The following is an 8,405-nucleotide window of genomic DNA, read 5'->3' on the forward strand; positions in this document are numbered from 1 at the left end:
TTCACTCAGAAATACATCATGTTATGTGGGTTGAAAACACTATATTATGACTTTAATGAGAAAGAAAAGCTTAAGGATTGCACTGAAGTGACAAGATTAGCATGATAGCAAGTAGCTAGCTGCCCTGTTGCAAACTTGTTATCATAATTTCTCTTTATACATCCAGAAATACATCACATTATGAAAGTAAAATGGGTATTGATCACTATATCATGACTTAAATTAGAAATACCTTGTCATTTCACGACATTAGCATAATAGCACGTAGCTAGCTGTCCTGTTCTGAATGTGTCGTCATAATTTCTCATTATGCATGCAGAAATTTATCACATTACGAAAGTAAAATGGAAATTAATCACTTTATCGGTATTTAAATGAGAAATACCTTGTGATTCCGTGAAATTAGCATGGTAGCATGTAGCTAGCTGTCCTGTTACAAATTTGTCATCATCATTTCTAATTATACATTCAGAAATTCATCACATTTCAAAAGTGAAATTGGTTTTGACTTCTATCACAATTTTTGTTAGAAATAATTTGTCATTTCATTAGATTAGCATGTTAGCAAAAAGCTAGCTGCTCTGTTGTGAATTTGTAGTCATCATTTCTTGTGATATATCCATTATTATATCACATTAAAGTTAAACGAATACTCTATATCACTATATCAAGACTTCAGTGAGAAATAAAGTGTGATTTGGAGAGATTAGCATTATAGCAAGAAGCTAGCCACCCTGTTTTGTCATAATCCCTCATTATATATCCAGAATTCATATGATTAGCATGATAGCAAGTAGCTAGCTCTCCTGTTGCTAACTTGTTGTCATGATCCCTCATTATATATCCAGAGTTCATATGATTAGCACGATAGCAAGTAGCTAGCTAGCCTGTTGCGATTGTCATCCTGATCCCTCTTTATATATCCAGAATTCACATGATTAGCATGATAGCAAGTAGCTAGCTAGCCTGTCGTGAAATTGTCATAATTCCTCATTACATATCCAGAAATACATCACATTATGAAAGTAACAGTGATTTTGTGCTCTATATCAAGAAAATAATTTGTGATTGCATGAAACTAGTCTTGAAACAAGCTACCAATGACACTCCAATTGATGTTACTCAGAAACAGGATTGTGTTTTGTGCTAATGCTAAGTATATTGTGGATAGCAAGGATGGAGACTATGCTAGCACACCAAGGAGACTTGTTTGTAATCTGGTATGAAAAACATAAGATGGAAATGATATAATAACGTCAAAATACTGTCATGTGCCAAGAATCAAACATGAATGCTACATGCTAAATATGATGAAACCAAAACAAGAAATGACCACAATGCTAAGTTATCCTGAGGGGTTGCTAACACACTGCTAATATGCTATGCTAAAATTAGCGATTTGGTGATTTGTTAGCATTAACAATTAAATCGTAGCACAAAATTGCGCAAGAGACTCTCAGAGAACAGCTATGATGTACTCAGTGCAAATTCTAACTTCCTGTTTGTGGGGTAGGTCAACATCAGCGCTAATCCCATCATACACACAACAGCAGTAACAACATTCAAACACACAGCGCTAGAATAAAATCCAAATCAGGTTTGAGTTTCTTGGAAACGAGTCTGACTCACATGCACCACGTCAACGCAAATATCTCGCGACTATGCACTAGCATTACTGATTACTTTAGCATGACTATCATTCTTCTGCAGCTCAGACATCATTTACTGATAATGCTAGTTCACATTGATCATGTGTATAATGGGATTGTATGCATTTCGTAGCTACACCGTGTTTGTTTGTGTTTAGCAGATGCGATAAGCTAATCCGCTACACATGGTGGCTAACTTCTAGTTTTCGTGGGTAATGTTTGTCAGTGCCTAAAAACAAACAAACAACTTCCTGATTGAGATTCTTTCACACTGATAGCATAGAAATCATCGTTTCCGATTGGGCTAGCAAAAAAGTCTCACAGATTAAAAAGTAGCATGAAATGCTATTACTAGCTGCTAAAGTAATTAAAACAACTACATTATAAGGTCAGTCAGTTCATAAATGTCTATAACTAAACATTCCTGTCAACATATATGATTATAACACATGGCTAATAGCAATTAGCATTGAGATATGAAGGCAGCTACAGTGATTAGCATACGAGTGCACAATTTTGGTGGCTAGCTAAAGCGGTAAATTGAATGTACTGTGTGCTTTATTTTGTTAACAGTTAATCTGTAGTTTTTGCTTTGTACTACATTGTGAGTAAGGCTAGCGCAGCACTGATTATTTTTATTTCGTTCACAGCGGGAGACACGGCTCACTTCACACAAACAAATCTGGAAACGCTTGAAAGACTTACGAAGCAAACTTTCACTGAAACCAAGGCAAGAAGTATTTAACAGCGCAAACAGCCGGATTCAAAGAAAACCCCCTGTAATGTTTACTAGCTACAGGCGGATCAGTACACATGTGGAGAACTTTACAAACAAGTACTGTGGCAATACCATGGTGCTGAATAATCTGCATATTCATAAAGCGTTTAATGATTAATGTATGAATCTTATCATTCATATATTATTCAAACATTTTATATATATATATATATATAAAGTAAAGCATGAGCATGAAGACAAACTGAGCTGTTCTCTGAAACTTGTGTGTGTGTGTGTGTGTGTGTGATACTGTAAATTGACTGGTTTTGCAGATCGATACTGTGGCTTCCCTAATTGGACAGTTTTTCTTGACTGAAACCAAATACCCACAATGCAAACCGCTGCTGGATCGTCTGCAGCTATTCTAGCTTCAAAGTCACCTGCTGTGTGTGTGTGTGTGTGTGTGTGTGTGTGTGTCAATGTCATCCACATGAGTTTCTCCCCATTTATGGAGCATTAAACAATAAAATTAATCTAAATATATAAAACAAATAAATTTAACTCAAGTACTTACAATTAAGGTTTATGGTGTAATAAACAATAATGTAAAATAAAGTATATGAAATATATTAAATAAATTAAATAGTATATTCATTAATTTTGTAATCATTTTATATAAATGTTAAATAATGTATTTACTTAAATGTGCTTGCGATGGAGGTTTATGGAGCAATAAATATTTAAATACACAGTTTGACAAGGAACGATATTAAATATATATCAAATATTATTTTAAATAACTTTACATTAATAACTATATTTTTTCAATTCAACAATTCAACAATTATTTTTACATAAAATACATCTTACAATGCAGGTTTTGTGGTAAAAAAAATGTTAAAATAGTTTTTGATAATATGGTAACTATACATAAAATAATTTTTTTTAATAATAATTTTACATTAACAATTAATAAAAAAATAAATGACTTACATTAAAGTAATTTTTAAAGGTTTACAAGCGTGCAATACTTATTGAAATTCACAGTTTTGACAAAATAAAATATATTAATATAAATTAATTGAAAATTATTCTTTTGAAAATAATTATACATAATTAAAAAGTAATATAAGTAATTTCACAATCATTTTTTGGAGGCTTCGAGGTAATAAAAATTCAAATACACAGTTAGATATGCATCAAATAAATAAATAAAAAATAATGTAATTATTTTAAACATAATTTTACATTAATAATTAATATTCTTCCACTAATCGGGCATGTTCAAATAAATCCAAACATTAATTTACTTACTGTAAACACAATACATAACCTAAAAAATAACAAAATGTTTTACTGACTCACTACTGTTTGTCCAAAAGTTTATTTTTTGCTCTCTCTCTGTATCCCAGAGGATTCAAGCCACATAAAACTGTCAGATCCAGACAAACTAGCAAACAAATCCACACATTTATCATCTGTTGTGATTATTTGAGGTAAACACGCCCCTAAACGACACCGCAAGCTCTGATTGGTCACTTTGCATGTCAATCAAACATTCTGTTTCTGTCTAAGTGGGTGTGTCTCATCCAGGAAACATGGCACAGTAAGACAGGCTTTATTAGATTGAACTGGAATCATTGATTATAATAGTAAATAATGCTTCTGACTAATGACTGAATATTCACAGGCTCTTCTGTGCGAATCCCTTCATATAAACAGTGTGAAATATTAACAGAAAAACATCTGGCAGATATTCCAGTCACAGACTTCAGATCAGTGTTGCTCCTGAAGCTGTTTCACATGGGCTTTAGAAAATCACATTAGCATTAACATTAATTTATTACATATTTACATGCCATAATTACAGTGCTAATTTATGTATATGAGCAGAGTGTGACTTTAAAAAGCGCAACAGCAAAATAATAAAACACACCAATGATCAATAAATAGCCACATTTATAATAATACATCAAGCAAAATTACTAAAAATAAAATATTGTACAAAAATTATTACAGTGTAACAATTTTACAATAATTTATATTTTTATTTATTAAATTATTGTTTAAATGATTATTATACTACTATTACTAATTATAAGTATAAAAGCCTAGCGTGAGTTTAATAACAGGACGGTAACAAATATATGACAAAATTCAGAAATGATTCATAAAAAGCCAAATTTATTATAATATAATATTACTAATTATCATAATTTTTTTTTTTAATAAAAATATTAAATGAGACAGTAACAATAATAATAAAAAATAATAAAATATTATTACAAATGCTCAAATTTACTGATGGTTGGTATGTTTTATAAAACAAAATTATGATAATTAATATTTTAATTGATTTATTTATTGTTCCATTTAATTATTATTTTATTATTGGTTTTATTTATTATTTATGCAAAATGAATACTAAAATACACAAATGAACAACAAACACCTACATTTATAATATACATTTTGATCAAAATGACTAAGATTAAAATATTTTGAATAAAGCAACAATAACAAAAAATATATAAATTAAAAATGATAAATATTTTTTTATATTTCTAATATTCTTTTTAAAATAGCTTTTATAATCACAAACTCTGAATTCTGATGTGTGCAAATATTTGATATTTTGCAATAAATTATTTATGTGTTTGATTTACTAGTTAATATTCTTATTTAGCAATTTTTAATTAGCTTCTAATCCAGTCGAGATATTATATTCAGATTTTATTATATTTATTTATTGCACAGTGAGGGTATAATTATTATATAATTGTTATTATTACTATTATTATTAGGGCTATTGTAGGTGTAAAGAACAAAAATATAATAAATTAAAACTGATCAATAATAAAAAAAAAATGTTTTATTATTAAGGCTATTGATTGAATAAATTTAAAATAACCAATTAAATAATACACATAAATGGTAATTATTATAGCAAGAAGCTAGCCAAAATGGTAATTTCTGCATGTTTATTTGTGTATAGTTGTCAAGCACATACTGTAGAACAGAAGAGATGTGATGTGTGTTTTCTCTGTTAAAGCTGATTGTGAGTCGCAGTGGTTCACCTGTCGATCGTGAGGAAGAGGATGATGATGAGGAAGAGTCTCAGCGGAGCACTAATGACCGCAGCCGTTATTAGAGGACACACAGGAATGGATCTTCACTCATTAGTGTACAGCGCTCGTTTGTTCTGTTAATGAGGCGTTTCTACAGGTCAGACGGCAACAGACCGACACGGACCTTCATCCAGAACCAGACCTGTGACACCACGACCAATCAAACACAGATCATTAACAACAGAGATCTGAGAGAAGACAGGATCACACCTGAAACATGACAAATCATACAGAGCTGCATCTAAAATATACATTCAATAAACATAAAACTGGATCCACAACTAGAGTATTAAAGACATGTTAACTTAAAAATGGATCAAATGTATTCACTCTTATTTTAGTATTATTGATGACTTGATTTTTGTTAGTATTCTGAACGATATTTCCTTTTTTTTCATTTCTTTTTTATTTTAGTAAGGTTTATGAATTTTTTTTGTCATTTTTTGTTTTGTTTTTAATTTTTATTATTATTATTTTTAAATATCCATATGAAAATTAGACTTGTTGACAACTAGTTGAAATAAATTAATTTTAATGCAAGTTATTATTTTTTTGTTTTATCTCTAGCTTTAATTGACAATTTAAAATTACAAAATTAGTAAAAAACTAAAGTCATAACATTTATTTAAAACCAGATTATTATGTAAAATATAAAATATTTATCAAAATCCATCAATTTTATATATATATATATATATATATATATATATATATATATATATATATATATATATATAATTATAAAACATTAATATGAGACACACACATACACTGTACTGTATATAGCTAAAAGTATTAAAATATAAAATATTATTGCAAAAAATATATAAAGTATACGTAAAATACATCAAAAAAGTACATAAAACATATTTAAGTTTTTATTAAAAAAACATTAAAAAAAACTTTATTAATGTAAAAAAGTAATTTAATGGACTTTAAAATACATAAAAAGTCATAAAATGTCTAATAAGAAATTCATAGAAAACTTAAAATGCATCGAAATAAGTATAAAACTATCTAAAAATGTTTAAAACAATTATATAAAATATAAATATGAAAATAATAAAAAATGCATTTAATATGTAATTTAGAATATATTTGAATATATATAAAAAAATATTTCAAATTGATATAAAACAAAGTAAATCACAAATAACATAGAAATTATTAAATTATAAAAATATCAGTAAACTAAATGATATATTATTAATAGCTAAAACATTAAAATTGCAAAAGAATTAAAAATTAATAATATTATATAATGATGATATTTGTATGTAGTCTTCCCAGCATGCTTTCAGAAGCTCTAATCCTGATCTCTCACAGTAAAGAGTGCAGACAGGAAGTGAATGGAGCTGTAACTGTTCTCTGGTTCAGATGAACAAGTGCTCTCTCTCTCTCTCTCTCTCTCTCTCTCTCTCTCTCTCAGAGGAGATGATTTCTTCCTCTCTCATTTCCATGTTGATTCATGTATTGTTATCAGTCCCTCGTGCGGTTGTTTGTTAGATGGCACTCGTTGACTTACAAACTTTCGACTTTTGTCGTGGCTTGTCATTTTGTCCAGATTACGGAGCACTGACGTCCTCACATCTAAAGAAAACCAGAAACACCATTAGCAAAAACTAAAACAACGTGCAGGAATGTCAGGAATAACAGGTGACTAATAATAAAAACAACACTGATGAATTAAAAAAAAAAATCTAATTATATTTTCATTAGATTGAATATTCATGTGCAAACAAAAAAAAATGCATGATGCACATAGAAAATACACTTTAGGTCTAGATGCACACAAAAAAAAGTTATATTTAACTAACATTTTGAACCTAAATTACGTACTTTTTTTTTAAAGCACATGTTTACAGTTACATATAATGGTACCAATCTTGCATAAAATATAACCTGCACATGTTCTTAGTAGATTGAATAAGATTTACCCAGGTCATATGAGACTTTGATTTTTTCCTTTCAAAAGCAGAAAGTGTAAATGAATGAATGTCTTCCAGTCACCTCAGAGTTTAAATGTGAAACACTTGAACAACATGACCTCCGGGTGTTGCTTTGACAAATACCTCTATATCTACAAATATATCACGTTTATTGGAGCAGTGATGGATTTCCTGTCAGCATCGCGCTCTTATTTAGAAAAACAAACAAACAACAACAATACAAGTATCCTTAGTCACAGATGAGCGCGGCAACAAGGGACAAGTGCACTTCATCTTCCCGCGCTTATTCACCTCGAGCGGAGAAAAGTAGCAGAGACTCTTCCCGCCAGAAAACGCAGTGCGTTCTGTAATGGCGCGAGTTAAACTGAAACTGACGAGGGATCGTTTCTGAAAGCTGCCAAATCATAACCAATGGAGGAGCCGATGGCCAGGTGGGAAAATAAATCTAGAAATCCCCTTTCAGTAGAGCAAAAAACGACTGGCATGTCTTTATTTACTCACCCTCGTGTCTGTACGTAGCCGACTACGTCAAACTTCCTACTTCCGGTCAATTTCATTTCGCTTCTGTACTCAGTCTGATACAGCGTCAGAGCTTTCTGTTTGCCACCGGTCTGGAAACAGCCGGGCCAATCAATGAACAGAGGGCGGGCTGAGAGCCGTGACGTAGATGCGTAGATTAACTTCGCATAATCTGCAAAAGTCGTTTACAGCCATGTTCACTCCGGTATTTCGCTCGCGTCATCATGTGTTTACAACAGGTTTACAGTGGAAGTTCAATCATAGATTTGAGTTCGATGCATGATGTCTGTGCTTTGATGCGGCTGTACAGGCGCATGACATACGTCATACCTAAACGTATCTGATTGGCTGACGGGTAACCAATGATTTTAAACTTCAGACAAGCGCCCCCTAGCAAGAGAGAAAACACTTCTCTATTATGCCATTCCAGACTCTGTCTACG

General features: G+C 30.8%; 1 long non-coding RNA gene across 4 annotated transcripts in view; it reads right to left on the reverse strand.

Moving 5' to 3' along the window:
• The window catches only part of LOC127987404 (uncharacterized), a 70,888-nt gene extending 62,860 nt beyond the window's left edge, over window positions 1-8,028 (reverse strand). For 3 of the 4 annotated variants that reach the window (XR_008161198.1, XR_008161197.1, XR_008161196.1), the window contains exons 1-3: window positions 7,946-8,027; window positions 7,021-7,085; window positions 5,445-5,637 (exon numbers count right to left, since the gene is read on the reverse strand). This is a non-coding gene — a long non-coding RNA (uncharacterized LOC127987404). Of the gene's footprint in view, window positions 1-5,444; window positions 5,638-7,020; window positions 7,086-7,945 lie in introns of all 4 variants that reach the window. The other variant, XR_008161195.1, reaches the window with a different exon arrangement.
• Window positions 8,029-8,405: the final 377 nt, after the last annotated feature.

Source organism: Carassius gibelio, chromosome B22, assembly GCF_023724105.1.
Source record: "Carassius gibelio isolate Cgi1373 ecotype wild population from Czech Republic chromosome B22, carGib1.2-hapl.c, whole genome shotgun sequence".
NCBI lineage: Eukaryota > Metazoa > Chordata > Actinopteri > Cypriniformes > Cyprinidae > Carassius > Carassius gibelio.